This window comes from Lepisma saccharinum, chromosome 11 (genome assembly GCF_977018435.1).
Source record: "Lepisma saccharinum chromosome 11, izLepSacc3.1, whole genome shotgun sequence".
NCBI lineage: Eukaryota > Metazoa > Arthropoda > Insecta > Zygentoma > Lepismatidae > Lepisma > Lepisma saccharinum.
The window spans coordinates 57,469,235-57,486,770 of record NC_139239.1 but is presented as its reverse complement, the minus strand read 5'-3'; the positions used below and the strand labels follow the sequence as shown (position 1 = coordinate 57,486,770).

Below are 17,536 nucleotides of genomic sequence, written 5' to 3'. Positions count from 1 at the left end.
ATACAATCCACTCCTTTCTTTCTTGTGGTTGGCGTATGTTAAAAAGGCAACTTTCGTTAACATTCACAGTTCATCCGTTTTTATTGTCTTGACCATCATGAACTCTCACAGGGATGCCAAGGGGGTATAAACTAGGTTGATTGATTGATTGATTTGGCGTTTTAAGTCCACTTTATGCACAGTAAGGCTAATCGGACCTGGGACTACAGTTTAAAGTGGGATCCGAACCATTATGTGGCTCCACCGGGTATCGAACCCAGGACCCCTTGATTACAAGGTGACGACGCTGCGCTATCGGGGAGGCACTGCTATAAACTAGGATGTTCGCATTGTGCCTGTTTGAGATAATCAGGACTGTATGCTACAGTTTAAAATAAATTCCGAACCACTATGTGCCTCCACCGGGTATCGAATTCGGAATTCCTTGACTACAAGGCGCCAACGTTACCACTACGCCATCGGCGAGGTCCTCGATCCCATCTCGAGTTGTAAATGCTCGTCTCGTATTTGTACTCGTCTCGATTTATAAATATTCGTTTTATCCTTATCTAGGATTCGAAGGTCAACTTCCATTCTCATCTCCAGTATAAATACAATATATCACACGTGTAACCACGCAATCTTTCACAACGTATATAGGTCATTAAGGCCAAACTACTTTTCTTATGAAAAACTAATTATGCTGACCAAGGCAGTAATTTATTTTATTAAAAACATAAACTAACGTAACGTTTCAACCTTCTAGCAAGGTCTTCTTCAGACTCTGTATCAAGTACAAAAGTACAAGTACAAGTACAAGTACAAGGCTTAATGGTGTTATACTTTTCTTAATATTTCTATTATTTGTTTGACGCCTCGTTTTGATACTACGAACCCTCTAAGAACGGGATTTTAACTCGAATATATATCCAAGCAAGCAATTGCTTACAAGATGCAATATTTATGGTAGCTGCATTTGAGCGAAATCAATCAAGGGACAGATATTGAACGAAAACTTGTTTTCCCCATGTTGTGCACACTTCAAATTCTACTGAGATTTTCACATCTCGGGGCAGATTATACTTTTCGAACTTAAGAAACGAAATACAAATTATTGTTATGGATTCACAGTGGGCTACAATTTGGCAGCAAAAACTTTGAAATAATATATACACGTAGTTTATTAGGAACTGTAGGACAAAGCAAGAGTAATTTTGTAATCTACTTAATTCAGTTTGAATTTCCCATAAACAATATATATTAAATATATCTCTAAATACTTTGGTAGATTTCCCCTTGGTATGTGTGAAAAAGTCGCATAATAAAATAAATTTGGTTTAGGCAAATTTCGGAATTCATTTGAATTCTATACCCGTGGATACGATCAGTTTCATATTCAACTGCATCACCGAATATGACACTCTAACACACTGGTTCAGTCGCTCACTACTCTTTACCTGTTGACTGTTCCCTTAAGAATGGTGACATAGAATCAGCTGCTCCTTCCTTTATCCTACATCTTGGCAGTCGCATCACCTTTCGTTTCCTCTTACGATCCATTCAACCATGCACACCTTTAGTTCCTCGGACAACTTTAATTTCACATATTTCATCAGAATGTCACTTCAATCTAATTGCTTCGATCAGTTCCAGGTGCCTTTGTTCCAACGATATATGCCAAGTTGGCAGCCCTGAGTGGTCCGTTCCTTGGATGCTTTGCCTCGTTTCTCTGCCTTACATCAATCACCTTTTCTTCGCTTCGATTCAAATCAACGTTGACTCAGTCTGCCTACTTTAAAGAAACATGAGGATGATTTGGGTCGTGCGAGACTCGGGCAAGGGTTTGTCTACTTCTTCGATCTTTGTGTCTGACAGTCACCGGAATAATCACGAAATTAAGTTTTCGTGCTTATATCGCGCTTATTCCTTTCCGTTTCCTTAATCTCACCTACCCTCTTCCGAGAATGAAGACTTACTTTTCTTCCACAGAAATTTTGGTTCTAATCCTCCTTGGGCCTTGCGATTCACAAATAAAGCTATTAAGGAAGTTAAAATATAGTACTCCTAAGCAGCAAGTTCACTTTATAATAGATTTGTATTATAACTTCATTTGAAGAGAGTAAAAGTATTGAAATATCTTGTCTGCTCAAAGATTTATGGATACAACATTCAGAAAAGAATGTACGAGTAAGTCTTTTCCTAGAAGTGTAAAAGATTTAGCCTGGTTAAAACTACAACAATTAATCTTTTCTGCTTGGAAGTTCAACAAATGATCTATTTCTACATGACTGAATGTGCAACAGTTGATAGTTTCAGACATTAGTTTAATAATGGATCTGTTCTGACACGACTGATCCATTCTCATTAAAAGTTCAATGGATCTGTCTGTCATGCTTGAAAGTTCAGCATCTGATCAATTTTCGCATAGATGGAAGCTAAACAATCGATTTGTTCTGACATAATTGAAACTTCCACAGGTGATCTGTTCCGACATAATTGGAAGTTCAACAGTTGATCTGCTCTGACATAATTAAACGTTCAACAAGTGATCTGTCCTGACATAATTGAAAGTTCAGCAAGTGATCTGTTCTGATATAATAGAAAGTTCAGCAAGGGATCTGTTCTGATATAATTGAAAGATCAATAATTGATCTGCTCTGACATAATTGAAAGTTCAACAATAGACCTGCCCTGATATAATTGAAACTTCCACAGGTGATCTGTTTCGATATAATTGAAACTTCCACAGGTGATCTGTTTCGATATAATTGAAAGTTCAACAATTGATCTGCTCTGACATAATTGAAAGTTCAACAATTTATCTGCTCTGACATAATTGAAAGTTCAACAATTTATCTGCTCTGACATAATTGAAAGTTCAACAATGATCTGCTCTGACATAATTGAAAGTTCAACAATTGATCTCTGACATAATTGAAAGTTCAACAATTAATCTGTTCTGACATAATTAAAATTTCAACAATTAATCTGTTCTGACATAATTGAAAGTTCAGTAAGTGATCTGTTTTGAAACACCTGAAATTACAACTAGCTACTATCCTTGGGAATACAATAATTCAACTGTTTAAAATTCATTCTCTCTCTCTCTCTACTTCCAAAAAAAGACAAATGATCTGATCTTAGGTAAACATTGTGTAGTTATGTTGAATATTATTATAAGATGACTAAATACATGGTTCAAACAACCGTTGAGGTAGGTAGGTCCCTCAAGTTTAGTGATAAAAGAAGAATTAATTGCACCTTCTTTCGTTTCAGGTGGAGACAACGCAGCTTCATCTACGATTCAGTGCAGGTAGGTTCAGTGCATGCATGCAACCATGTTACTTAATGACTATATACTTGTTTCATCCCACATTATCAGTAGTTAAAGTGCAAATACCTGGATCATTCGGGTTTGGTAAAGATGAATCAGTGTTGCCAGTTTTGTTTGTTATTTACTAGCAGCTGAAAAAAATATTTCGGGTAATAACTCTTTGGTTGGAGTAGTGGTAAGATACACAAAACAGCCCATTTCATTCATTTTTGCTTATGCTTAAGTTATAAGTTAGTGGCCGCGGTGGCTCAGTCGGTAACGCGTCTGACTACCATGCTAAAGGTCCCGGGTTCGATCCCCGGCCGGTTCAAATCCGGGAACTTTTCTAAACGTTGGAAGTGGCCCCGGCGCCCACCCAGCGTCGAATGACATTTCGCCGTGTAATCGAGGGGTCCCGAGTACGATACCCGGTTGAGGCACATAGTAGTTCCGATCCCACTTTAAACTGCAGGTTCAGTCCAGATTAGCCTTACTGTGCATAAAGTGGACTTAAAACACGAAACAAATCAATCAATGAAACGAAAATTGGTTCTTTCTTTCTTAATTAGTGTCCTCGGTTTTGTTCTGTACGCCCTTACCATTTTTCTCTCTCAATCTTTCATCATCCTTCTCGTGGTCTTATTTCCTTTACACTCAATTGTACAGTCACATACACTTTTGGGTTGTAAGCCTCGTCTCACACCAGTAATTAATTTACGAACTATGGGAATATCAATAAAACAAGTACCTTTATTTATGTGGTCCATAGTTTTTATTTCTCGTTTGATGAAGAAGACCTGAGTTGGATAATATTGATGCTACAACATTTTTCAACAATTTTCAATCACAACAATAATACAATAATTCACTGTTTATTCCATTGCGACAATTCTTATAAACAGGCTCGGGCGAAGTACACTGCCATCGTTTCGTGATCAAGGTTTTAGGCTCGAATTCTGGGCAGAGCATGTTAAATAGCTGAAGTACGGCCGGTGTAATTTCCTACCTCCAATAGCCAGATTTTATGAATATGCTCCTCTGATTGGCTGTTTCGAGCGCCTGCTGTGACGCGTAGGAAAGGCAGCTCCGCAAGTGACCAATCACGTGGCCTACTTCGCCCGATGATGTAACAGCTTAGGTGAAAGGGAAGGATTTTCACCTGAAACTACAACGGCTTTGTTTTAAAATAGATGCACAAACTCAATCATTTTTAAAATTCATTGTGCATAGTTCGGTAACACTGATCATGACCAAGACTTATTACAATTTATGTACAAAGAATAGAAACAGTACCGTGGTTCTTTCTGGCACTTTGCAAATTTGCCTCTCCTTTTTGAGAGAGGGCCAATGCTCTTGGCGTCACTTTCACTTGTCCTGCGTGCAGGTGTGTGTGTGAGGCGTCGTCTGCGTAAGTTATTGGACGTCATTAACGGAATGTTCAAGTGCTAATTATTCGTCGGTGGAGTAGAGGAAGAGACCAAAATACTCGTTCCCCGCCTTCCTGCTGACTTTGCCAACGCCGCCAGCGAGACCTACGTGTGACTAAGAACGGGTCCCACCCTTTGGCTCTCGTCTGGTTGCATGCAATCTCCCTACGCCTGTTCGAGCTCCCCAACGCAAACAAACACACATGCATGTGCGTACCTGGCGTGTCGTTTGGAGCTATTGATTCCTCCTCGCACGAAAAGAACGAAAACAGGTTTGTGTGTCATCGCCGCCTCGCTGACTCTCCCCCTTGGAACGCAAGAGGAGAGTCGATTCCTCGTGGCGTGGCTCTTGCACAAAGTGGCAAAGAAAACCACCACCCAAGTAAGTTTACCTCCACCCTCGTCTGCTATGCCTTTATCAACCTCTAAGTTACGATCTTGTTTGAATATTCCCGAGGGCCTCCCCGATGGCGCAGTGGTAGCGTCCTCGCCTTGTAATCAAGGGGTCCCGGGTTCGATACTCGGTGGAGGCACAAGTGGTTCGGATTCCACTTTAAACTGTAGGTCCAGTCCCGATTAGCCTTACTGTGCATAAAGTGGACTTAAAACACCAACTCAAACCAATATTCCCGAGGGCTTTTGGTATTATTGATGGCCGTCCCCGTCGAACTACTAGACGTCGATAACAAGAAACAAACATGAAGAGATTTTCTCGGATCGACCAGGTGAATTGTAGAAAGACTTATGACAGCTAACTTCATCCTCATCTTCACGGGCGTCGGGAAGGGATCGCACTGGTACGTTGACCTCCTACCCTAACTGTGAATTAGCAGTGTTCTAATTACGAAAGAAAAAGGAAAGCTTGATATACCTAAACAAAGTTTAATTAGCTAGTATTCGAACAGAATAAGAAAGTTAAAAATGCGTTAAATCAAAAATTTGAGTGTTAAATATAGAAACCAGTTTGTTTTCAAATCCAAATAATGAATAGTTCCACAACTTTCACAAATCCAAAAATTAGTATCTTATTTGAGAGTTCACGCAATATAAACGTTCTAACTAAAATTTCCCCATAACTTTCAAAGCTTTTTCTTTAAAAGAAGTGCAAGTGTCAATTACAAAATGGAGTAACAATGTACTTGAGTACACTAACTGTAGAAAATGTAAAAAAAAGGATGGAAAAAGTCGTGCCGGAAGGTTCTCTTTGATGCTGTGGTGGGGGTGGGTACAGTGCTTTGTTGCTTTGGATCTCACTTATCGGATACCATATTGAACCTCGTCGTCTACTGACGTCAGTGCGGAATGCCTTCGTTGTTAGGTTCAGTTCTCTTAGCATAAATACACGGCAGTTTTTCTGGGCTTCAGCAAAAAGGCATTACTTATGCTGAGCTCTAAACCTAACATGCCTAACCTAACAACGAGAACAATTATCGTGACGTCAGTAGACGACGGTGTTCAATACGGTGTCCGGTAAATTCTTTAGCATCAGACCACGCTTGGGTCAGTCAACATCTGGTGTGGCTTCGCAGTTGAATCAAGAAGGTCTGGGAGAACAGAGACGTTCCAAAAAGGTACGTTATTCTAGAACTGTCGCCAGACGGAGGCGTGCACCGTGACGATTTACCTCGACATATATCTAATTGTTTCATTCGAATGTGTTTTCATAGCTGTGTCTTTTTTGCCGAACTAAACAGCCATTGCGTTTTGCAAAAAAAGACGCAGCTAGTAAAACACATTCGACTGAAACAATTGGAGATGTGTCGAGGTAAATCGTCACGGTGTACGCCTCCGTCGGGCGACAGTTCTAGAAAAGAGTACCTTTAGGTTGCCCACACCAAATTGCTAAAACGTTGCGGCTGTTAATTTTTGAAATGCAGAACGAAACAATAAGCAAATCGTCTCCACTGTGAACCTTCCTTGATTGGTTGAGGGCAAACACAATTTTTCTCTACGCGCCTACAAAAGTGAAAAATCCTCACAGACACCTTGTCACTCGGCGAATAGACAATGCCAGCCAAAGTGATTTTTTCCTTCAAATACAGTGAGTCTCACGATCAACTAGGCTACGGAGCGGCGGCTACCGCGCCGGAACGAGAGTGCTTTGTTGAGGTGGCTCAGAACTCGATTGATTTGATTGATTGATTTGGTGTTTTAATTTTAAGTCGATATTATGCATAGTAAGTCTAATCAGGACTGGACCTACAGCTTAATGTGGGATTCAAACCTCTATGTGCCTCCATTGGCTATCGAACCCGGGACCCCTTGATTACAAGGCGAGGCACAGAACTCGAGAACGTTCGGAACTACACGAGGATAATTCCAGAAATGTATCCCACGTATCTGTTGAAATGACAATGCATTTTTCATAGCGTTCAAACTCCAGAGCAGATGTACATCAGACGGACTTCGGGCAGAGAGAGTATGAGGGGGAGAGAGAGAGAGAGGGAGGGGGGAGAGAGGGAGCGAGTAAACAATGTGTTTAAACACTTCTCTGAGGATGCGCTTCTGCAGAGGACCAGTTTGATGGCTCCTTCGCACGTGCTTGCTCCTGGTGCGTTGGTGGGAATTCCAAGTCCTTATTAAAGTTTGGTAGGAGAAGCTCTCTTTCTGTTGACATTCCTCGCTTCCACTCATGTCCAGCCGGTGGTGGCTTCTTCAGACACCCACGTTGCGTAAGTGCGTCACTGCTTCAAACAGATGCTTCGTTTGCTGTGGAATCCCTCCCGTTAGGTGGTTGACTTCAGTATGAACGGTCATAATTGTATTTCATTATTTTACATGAAGGAAACTTCTTTGCAAATGAAGGTTGGAGATTTGTCTAGTTCTAACATTACATTTTTGTATTCCTAAAACTTCTATAATTCTCAACTTACAATGGCTTTCCATCGTACAGCCACGGTCACTGATAGGTTGTAACGACCCTATTAAAAAAAATTGCATGGTTACAATCCAGAAGTTCCCTTGACCGTATATACCAAGTGACCCATGTCATATTGTGCTTGTTCCTGGGATCTTAATACTTAGCAGGGCCGAACTAGCCCACTGGAACATAAGTCTCCGTTAGGGCACCGAAAAGGTGCATACAGAATACACCCTTGCCACTCTTCCTTCTATTATCTCCAACCTAAACATCTAACATAAAAATGAAATTAAGCTCTGAAAATATCAAGCTTGCAATTTTCCTTCATAGATGGCAGCACAAAATAATTATTTTTACTGATTAAAAAATAATACGTACCATCCTATTAATACACAATATTCGAATACTAAAAGGCATGGCAAAATATAATGTCTGATTAGCGTCATAATAATAATATTAGTTCACATTTAGTATCAGGTCTACTAAATAAACAAATTTTCCACAAATTAACAAAGAAAATCCATTAATTACCGTCCAGATAATTCAGAACAAAGCTACAAGAATAATCAGCGGCCACGATAGATACACAACCAATCAGCAAATCCATGAAGATCTCGAAATTGACAAGATAGAAGTTGTCATTAAAAGACTAACAACAAAGTTCTGGAACGAACTTAAAGGACACCAGAACCCCGCAGTAAACCAAATAGACACTGCGGCCATAATGCACAACACTCACCGCACCCCGCGGCCAGAGTGAATTCAAAGTAAACGAAAGAAGAAGATAAAACCCTCGAGCGACAGATGCAGAGGAAAACAAATTAAGATCGCATAAACATCAAAGAAACTGGGGAATAATGGATATAGAAGTCAAGGAAATGGCACTTCAAACACAAACATCAAGAAACTTCAGCGTCAGCAATTACCGATGAGTTGGCTTCCGGAATTGGTGTTGGCTTATTTTATTTCGCCTTTCTGCCACTTTTGGCTAATATCAAAGATGGGGATGAGTAATGTGATGAAATCGATGAAGAGTCACTCACAAAGAATACCAATACCCAAACCGGGATTCGAACCCAGGGCGCCTCTGAAGATTATAGTAACCTCCTATTGCGTCATTCCGTATGAAAGAAGTTGGTTGGTGCCTATACTATCCAATCTATATGTAATTTTAAGGTCTGTATTTCTAACTGGCTTTAGTTTACTCTACTATAGCCTATCATGCTATACTACTTTTTCGATCTGGATTTTTGTAGGGGGAAGCGAAATCTTTATTCAATGCGCTCTCCTAATGAAATGCCACCGCCTTATTGGTAATTCTAGACCGGCTCTGACACTTAGCATTTCAATTACTTACTTATACTGGAACAGGATATAATAACATATAATACGATAATTACAAAAATTCTGAAATGGATGATCTGATGAATTTCTGCCTGTTCGGTGATGGAACGTGTTAAGTGGTCGACTTTAGGTTTCACCATAGAAGTTCCCAGGCCTGGCCATGGGTGTTCTTTGTGAGTGTCCTTTCATGAATTTCATCAGTAGATTTCTAAAAATCTTGATATACCTGATGGACTCTATGATAAATTTCTCAAGTATTAAGTTCCAAAGACTTGACTAGTTTCCAGATTCTTGGATTTCCAAAAGAAGGACGTTCATATTTATTTCTTAGTTACTGGAAATCAAAAGATATTGTTCTGATATATTTCTAGAATGTTAGAATTTCTAAGATATAGTTGCATTTATAGAATTTTATATAAAAAAAGGACATTTTATCGAAAAACTTAAATTCATTTTAAAGTGAAAATATTTTCTACAAAAAATATCTGTGATTATATACTTATTATAAATTTCACTCTAGTTTTGACTGTTCGTCTAGTTTAGTTAGATTTTAACAGTCCTTTAAGGAAAAAGGATGAAGAATTAAGGACTTACCAATATAATTTTTGTTATGGACGACGTCGCATTTCCCATAACTCCTTTCAGCAGGGAACGGGTTACAAGGATTACAGCAATTATGGATGGAGTTAAATAGCTAGTAAAGCCCCATTACTGAGCCCAAATTACACCATTGCATGTCGTGCCGTCCTAAGCGGGCAACCCTGGAAGCTAAAGTGGCCATTCGTAACTCTGAGGCATCAGCACTCAGGGTTCTCGCACTAGGACAAATATTTAATCAAGATGTTCTGCTGATGATGAACGTTATGGAAGCCATAAAAGAGTCTCGGTTTCCGCTCGCATATAAAAACTGAGTATCTTGGGAAAAGAGCTGAGTGACTTGAAGAAGTTTGCTGTAATAATGCTTTTGTGGTGTTTTGCTCTTGCTGATGGTTGTTACGTGTACGCATAAATGAGTAGTTGGGCATTTAGAATGCAAGGATTAAAGCAGAATACTTTTCATGTGTTATGCCGCCAGTTCCATGGTTATTGACTAACCTGTAGATTTTCGGTTACTAAGAAATGTTTTTATTTTAATGTGTGCGGGGATGTGATTCCTTGTTGTATTCTTTCGTGTGAAAATTTAGCAATTGTAATTGAAGAAATATTGTTCAATACTATTTATTTATTATTATTCCCTTCAGTGTTTCTTTTGAAGTAGGAAGTATATACAATGAAAATATGTAAATATATTGTAAAATGAATATTAGTACTATCAGAATTTAGTGCTAAAAACTAAAGACTGCAGTGTGCTTGCTCTGGAGCAAGCGAACGAAAACAAGTCCTCTGCGCAAGTAGTGTCTCGAGAGGGCTTTATCAATGAACATGTGAAAGAGGAACTGACTGCATGAAGGGGATAACGCGGCTGTAGCTACCAGCTCTGCTTTTCTCCACTCACTTGCTTTCTTCACGCATTCCAGAGACAGAGTGTAGTTTTGAATCTTGGACAATTGCGATGGCGGACAATTGCGATGAAATCAAAATGACGGACAATTTCGATGATTTTGGCCTTGAAGGTCATTTTACAAATTAATGGTAGGACAATTGCGACGATCACTACCTAACCTAACCTAACCAAAGGCGCCACAGAACTAATAATGCTGTAGAAGGTTGGAACAACAAAATAAATAGGTGGCTTGGAAGAACGCATCAAAAAAATCATGATGTTTTGGCCTGCCTCAAGAGCCAAGCAGAAGACACCAACATCAAGTACGGTATACGCCAAAATATACAGTACTGAAACTCGCGCATCTCGAACACGTGGTTGCCTTTGTCGACGGGGCATAGCTCCAGCTGCACGTGTTCGCAGTAGTGAAAAGGAAGTTGTGTTGTGCAGTTGTTGTTGGAAATGGGTCTCTCGACGGAGGAAAAAGTATTCATAGTTGAGCATTATTTCCGCTCATACGGAAGCGGTCGTGAAGGTGGACCGAGTTTGAAAAAGGTGACTGGTCTATATGCAATCCAAATGACAATCGTTCACTCCACATGCCCTAACCTAACCTAAGGTTTCCTGACAGTTATGCAACCCAAAAGGCACATTGTTATATGAGTTGCATATAGACCAGTCACTATATTGTAACATGTCTTATACATTTGTTCATCTTTTCATTTCAGTACTGTATATTTTGGCGCATACTGTACATGTGGATGGAACTTAATCTAGATGGTCATAAAAGGAAGAAGCGTGACCTTAAAATCGACGAGAGAGTTGGAAAGTGTATTCGCAAATATGAGGAAACGGACGGGTGACTTCAAAAGGTGTCTGTTGGCTCTAGCCATGTTCAAAAATTTGATTGAACCAAATTCCTAGCCAAGTTTGACGAATCACTTCCGTGCTGACGAGAAAAAAAAAGAAGAGAGAAGAGTAATAACAAAAATACGAGAATGAGGAAATAGTTATGACTGACGATGTGTGAAATAACACTGATTTTAAACACGTCAAAGTGGTTGTAATGCAAGTACGTTTACAATCTACCTTGTCAGTCTCAAGCCTGGAGAAAGTATGAGAGGAATCAGTGTCTTATTCGAAAATATCAATATTTCACATAATTCTTTTGTAAGAGGTATTGTACGGGGTGTTAAGTCACCCTTCAATTTGATTAAAGATTTAGAATGTCATCGCAATTGTCCACCCGCCCTTTCACTTCTAACTGTGTTCATCGCAATTGTCCGTCTTCGCAATTGTCCGGCTACCGTAGTTTTCCCCACGCCTGAGGTGAATCTTAGGTCATTTGAGTCTCATTAACTAAATTCTGGAAGCAATATAGTTCCTTCCAGATGGAACCTTATTTCCTTGTGTTAATTCCACACATTTGAGAACTTACCAAAAAAGGAAAGAAAGAAAAGGCCAGTTCACAGTAGAAAAAAGAAAATAACAAATAAAGAGATCACATGCCAAAACTACGTCATAGATGTTGCGCGCATGTATACTCTATCCAGAGAAGCTATGGAGCAAGGCTGCACATAATGGCAGAGTAGGGGAGAAAGTTAGTTGGCGGAGCGAAGCAGTACATGCTACTGGAAAGGCTGGTACAGTCGCTTTTCCCTTTCCACGCAATCCCGTTCCTCGCACTTGTTCATTGGTCGAGCACTCTCCGAGTCACTACTTTCGCAGACACTTGTTTTCGTTCGCTCGCTCCAGAGTTTACCGGGACAGAGTATAATTGACTAATGAATATGTACACAAACTAAGGGATTTGCTCCCCCCACCCCTTTTCCCTCTGCCGCTTATAAACGACGTACTCCTGATAAAGTCTGCCAAATTATTGTACAAATGATGCTCAACACTGCTATGAATTTAATTTCTTAATCTTCAAAAATATGATCTTCGAATGTCGAATAGACAAACACACACACACACACACAAAGTGAGGGTACCTTGAACATAATATATATTCGGGCTCTGTGGATGCCAGGTTCTCAGATCCTGCCACAAGAGTGTATATTCCTTTGGCGACACAAGAAAACTCAAGAAAGAGAAATTACACCGCCACTTGTGAGGTTTCAGCAGTCATTGTTACTCCTCCGATCTGTATTGAGCAAACAATAACACAGAATCCTTCGTACAGCTTCGATCTTCAATAAACCTTGAACGGACGTCTTCTGTTCTGTTAGTTCAAGGTGGAAAAGTACATGGGAATCAGAATTCAAACATCGATGTTGAAAAAAAGGACGCGGTCTCAATGGGGTGAAAATTAATTTAAAGCTATTGGTTCGTGTGTGTTATCCAATAGAAACGTCAATATTTATTTTCCTTATCTGGATCCTGTGAACTCTTTGGGTCGTTCCGTTAACAATGATGGTGCTTGATAAAGCGACGCGACGACGTCATAAGAATCCATCCGTGGAAACAAACTGGCAGTGTGTGGACAGCTGGAGCGATATCATTATTGACCTCCAATCGTACAACAACACGAGCGTATAGCAATGCCTGAGCGCTTGCTACAGGCCAGAAGGTTTTCTCTAGATGGTCTATTGTCTGCTGGAAGGCTTTGCCAGTAATCACGTGATTCCTTCAATGCACTAGACAGCACGTGCTCTGTTCTCTGCCAGCTAGAGCTTTTCCTTGGCTTTGGGAGAGGAATTTGAACACTTGGATGCCGCATTCACAGCGGAGGGGATAGCAACCAACGTACAGGTGTGTCAGATACTGATGAGGAAAAGTATTTGCCATCTAAGGGCTTGAATAACTAATTGACATATCTTGCTTGCCCTTTCTAAGGGCTCGTTTAACAGCACTGTCAGTCATCATGTTTGCATGGAACATACGTTGGGAAACAACACCCTACAGTATGGGTAGGAACTTAGTTGTGGGAACTGTACAGTCAACGGTAAAGATAATATTAGGCAAATTGTCCATCATTATTGTCATTCTCTTTTATTGTAAATCCTATATTGTTTTGAGATATGGAATTATGTTGATGTGAAGCATATATTGTCTTCTGCCTATTGTCGTTACCATTTCAAGTTATGATCATCAACTGAATGAAACTGGTAATTGGCAATTTGCCTACTATTTCTATTTTCGTTGGGTATACCAAGAAAAACATTTTGAGCTACAGCTCAGCCGGACGGTGAGGTTCATGGTGCACTCTTGTGGGACTCTGCTATAGGGCACATATGCTTGAATCGTGACCCATAATTATAGGACTACTTACTGCTGCCTACTACGGCATTGTGTATTATGCAGTAAAAAAGAGTACACTTCAAACGCCGCGTTTTGTGCTTTTCTTATTAAACAAGTACAAGTTACACGCCCAATTCGGGAAATATTTGTATAGAATAAAGGATACAGCCGCCTAAGAGGAACAATTCAGTGATTAAAAAATGGTAAATAAGAAAAATTGAAATAGTTTTTCAATATTGTCTTAGGATCTAGACAAAACGAAACCATTCATTACAACAAATGAGAAAAGTATGAATGAATCCGAGATATATACTCTATGTGATCAGAAGTATCCGGACACCCACCTGAAAATAAAGTACAAGTTTGGGCAACCCTCCATCGGGAACACTGGCAGTCAATACAGTGTTGGCCCACCCTTAGCCTTGATGACAGCTTTCACTCTCACAGGCATACTTTCAATCAGGTGCCGGAAGGTTTCCTGAGGAATGGCAGCCCATTCCTCGCAGAACGCCAAAATGAGAAGAGGTATTGATGTGGATCGGTGTGGTCTAACACGAAGTCGGCATTCCAAAACATCGCAGAGATGTTCTATGGGTTTCAAATCAAGACTCTGCGCAGGCCAGTTCATTAGTGAGACGTTGTTGTCGTCAAACCACTCCCCCACAAGCCCTGCAGTATGGAAGGGTGCTCGGTCATGTTGAAAGACACAACGGTCATCCCCGAACTGTTCTTCGACGGTAGGCAGCATTAAAGCTGTTAAAATGTCAACGGAAGCTTATGCCGTGACATTGCCATGTAAAGCAACAAGGGGGCCAAGCCCCCTCCAGGAGAAACATGACCACATTGTAACCCCGGCACCTCCGAATTTCACTGTCGGCACTATACAGGCTGGTAGATGTCGTTCACCAGGCATTCGCCACATCCACACCCTACCATCGGATCGCCACATTGTGTACTGTGATTCATCACTCCGCACAACGGTTTTCCACTGTTCTATGGTCCAGTTTCTTGCACCAAACGAGGCGGCGTTTGGTATTTGTCTGTGTGATGTTTGACTTATGGGCAGCTGCTCGGTCACGGAAACCAAGTTGCCGCACCTTGCGCCAAACAGTAATGGTGCTTGGAGTAGATCCTGACGCAGTTCGGAATTCCTGTGTGATGGTGGCGATGGATGATTGACGATAATGCTGTACGACCCTCTTCAACACTCGATGGTCTTTGAAGGTCAACGAGGGAGGTTGGGCAGCACGCTTTTGGGTTGTACACATCCCTACACTATAACATTGGAAACAATGGACAGAGGGATGTTTAGGAGGGTGGAAATCTCACACACAGTTTTCCTACACAAGTGGCACTCAACCAACTGACCACGTTGAAAGTCTGCGAGTTCCTCAGACCATCCCATACTGCTGTCTCACACTGTCTGCAGACTACTGAGTTCGCTCACTATGTGTTCCACGCGGTAGATGGCAGTACTGTGTCGCCCTCTATGATAAACACACGTTTCGAAGTGTGTCCGGATACTTTTGATCACATAGAGTATATATGTACGTATATATATAATCACGTATATACTGTGTGTGTGTGTGTGTGTGTGTGTGTGTGTGTGCGTGCGCGCGCTTTGTATGTATGTTCAGTAATTTTGCATGCTCATGTATTCATATATGGATGTATATTTTTTATAAAAGTTAATTCCTTATTATTATTATTAGTCTTAATAAATACAGTATTTGAAATTAGCTGAGTTTTGTTTATTACATAAACGTTCAAAAAACTAAGTGTAATCTTCCCGTGATTTCCACTGAGATATCTGTTGAATTTGTATAGGGGGCATTCCATTTTACACACACAATTTAAGGTTCCGGACATGATATTGGATTAACATATCTGATTTCATAGAATTATGAAGTACTTTGTGATGTCTGCTAACAAATTTAAAAAAAACTTGAGTATGATGGCATAGACTGAATGCAAGAAAAGGATTAACAAAAGTGCGTTACGTGTGTGACGCTTTAAAAAATTGGCAAATTTTGACTTAATTTGTCTGTGAAGCATATAGGCTCCAGGTTCTAGTAACTTTTATTGTAAAATGTGTAAATTATATGCATTCAGAAACATATACGCCTTAATGCAATTAAAGACAATAATAATTTCCTATTAATTCATTTTGTTATTATCATGGAGTAGGATCACTTTTCGTGGAATGCCCCATCTGTTATTTAGCGTTGCTTTTCTTCCACTTTGACTAATCGAGACAAAGCGAATTAATGTTCTTGCTGCGATAGTTATAACACAAGTGTTACAACTATCACACACAACACTGTATATACCGTGACACGCACCTTCTGCCTTTAGGGTTTTAGGTTAGTCCGTATAAAACCCTTTATCGGTCTTCTCAAGGGCATCTTAGGGTTAGTAGGACCAAGCCCCTGCGTGGTCTGTGGTGTAGGATTTGTTTTGTTATTTTACCTATATTGGTTTGAAATGAAAGATCATTAGTATCTCTTACTTAGAGATTTATTTGAGGTTCTGACGATATACCAAAACTTTTTAAACAGACAATTCACCGATATAACTTGTAGGCCGAAACCTATTAGTTATACCGCAGTTTAAAACCCTGGTCCTTTGGTGATGGAAGAAGAACACCTTTTCAGAGTTGGGTTAAGAAATATCCGCCTTGGAATACAAGTACCCCAAAGCCGCCCCGAAGAGCGCGGCAAGATATTTTCCCAAACGTACCCTGAATCACCAGCCTTTCAACAACCAGCAGAGAGTACCACACGCTTACAAAACTATCGCTCTTTTATACAGAAAATTTGGTTGCATTTCTCATAGACAACCCTAGTTGTTTATACATTCATAGTTATAAAACTTTTACAACGTTTTACAATTTTCTTTTAATTTAACGAAATTACAAAATCTTTAAAATTATTTTTCAGTAAGAATTGAGTTTAAAAACCCTTTATATATATGTGATATTAACAATAACTTATTTTTAAAGAAAGAAATATAACATCTTTTAAAGAAAAGGGAGTTGAACACAGATTAATATAACACAGATGCAACGGTTAGCGCTTGAAAAAGCTGCAGTCGACTGGGGCGCCACAACCTGTGGTAAGTGGTAGAACACTTTACACTTTTTGAGAGCAGCTCCGGTTAAATGTGTTATGCAGTGGCTTAGCCAGAATTTCAATCTGATGAGATGAGGAATATTCATGCGACTGTGTATCAAATACGTGATTTATAGGCAGTGGTCACAAAACTAAAAGCAAATTTCAAATCCAGGTGCAAAAGGTTTGGCATTAAAAAAAAGCAAGAAGTCTACAAGGATAAATTACAAGGCAAAAACAGTAAAGGCGAGGCTGGTTCTTAAATTGCCGATTTCCTTTCATAAAAACAGCAGACTCTCTACCTTGCCCCCTTTCGTGAATTGTTGTTAGCAATTTCTCGAAACCAATTCCGTCGGCTTCCGCTGGCTTATTAACACAAGGATCGTGCCGCTCCTTGCTTTCAGATTTCTTTCATAATGTCTTTGTGGGAAGGGATGGTCAAATGGAACAAATAACCTTCATCTGCGTTCGTAATCTCCTAACTGCCAATATAGACTCAGGGAGTTTCTTTCGCTGCTTACGTACGCTTCGGATGATCCTATAGAAATGCAGATCTAAATTCATTCAGACTGAAAGCGTGTTGTTATAAACTAGTTGTTTCTATATGGGACTTTTAAAAGAAATTGAATTATTTTTTTCAACTGATGGCAGGCAAACCAATTGAGACCTTAGGGAGCTTTAAGACCGAAGTGACAAGCAAGAAACCACACGCAACACCAGTTTCACACAGAGCTGACAAACAGCTCTCTGATCGCGTGAGTAAAGTGGTCGACTTTCGAT

General features: G+C 40.0%; 1 protein-coding gene across 1 annotated transcript in view; it reads left to right on the top strand.

Annotated features, from left to right (window-relative positions):
• LOC145994823 (cGMP-dependent protein kinase, isozyme 1-like) overlaps window positions 1–17,536 on the top strand; it is a 331,858-nt gene that overhangs the window by 96,396 nt on the left and 217,926 nt on the right. Inside the window, exon 2 of the mRNA XM_083131143.1 lies at window positions 3,256–3,292. The gene's annotated coding sequence lies outside the window, so the exon portion shown is untranslated. The remainder of the gene's footprint in view (window positions 1–3,255; window positions 3,293–17,536) is intronic.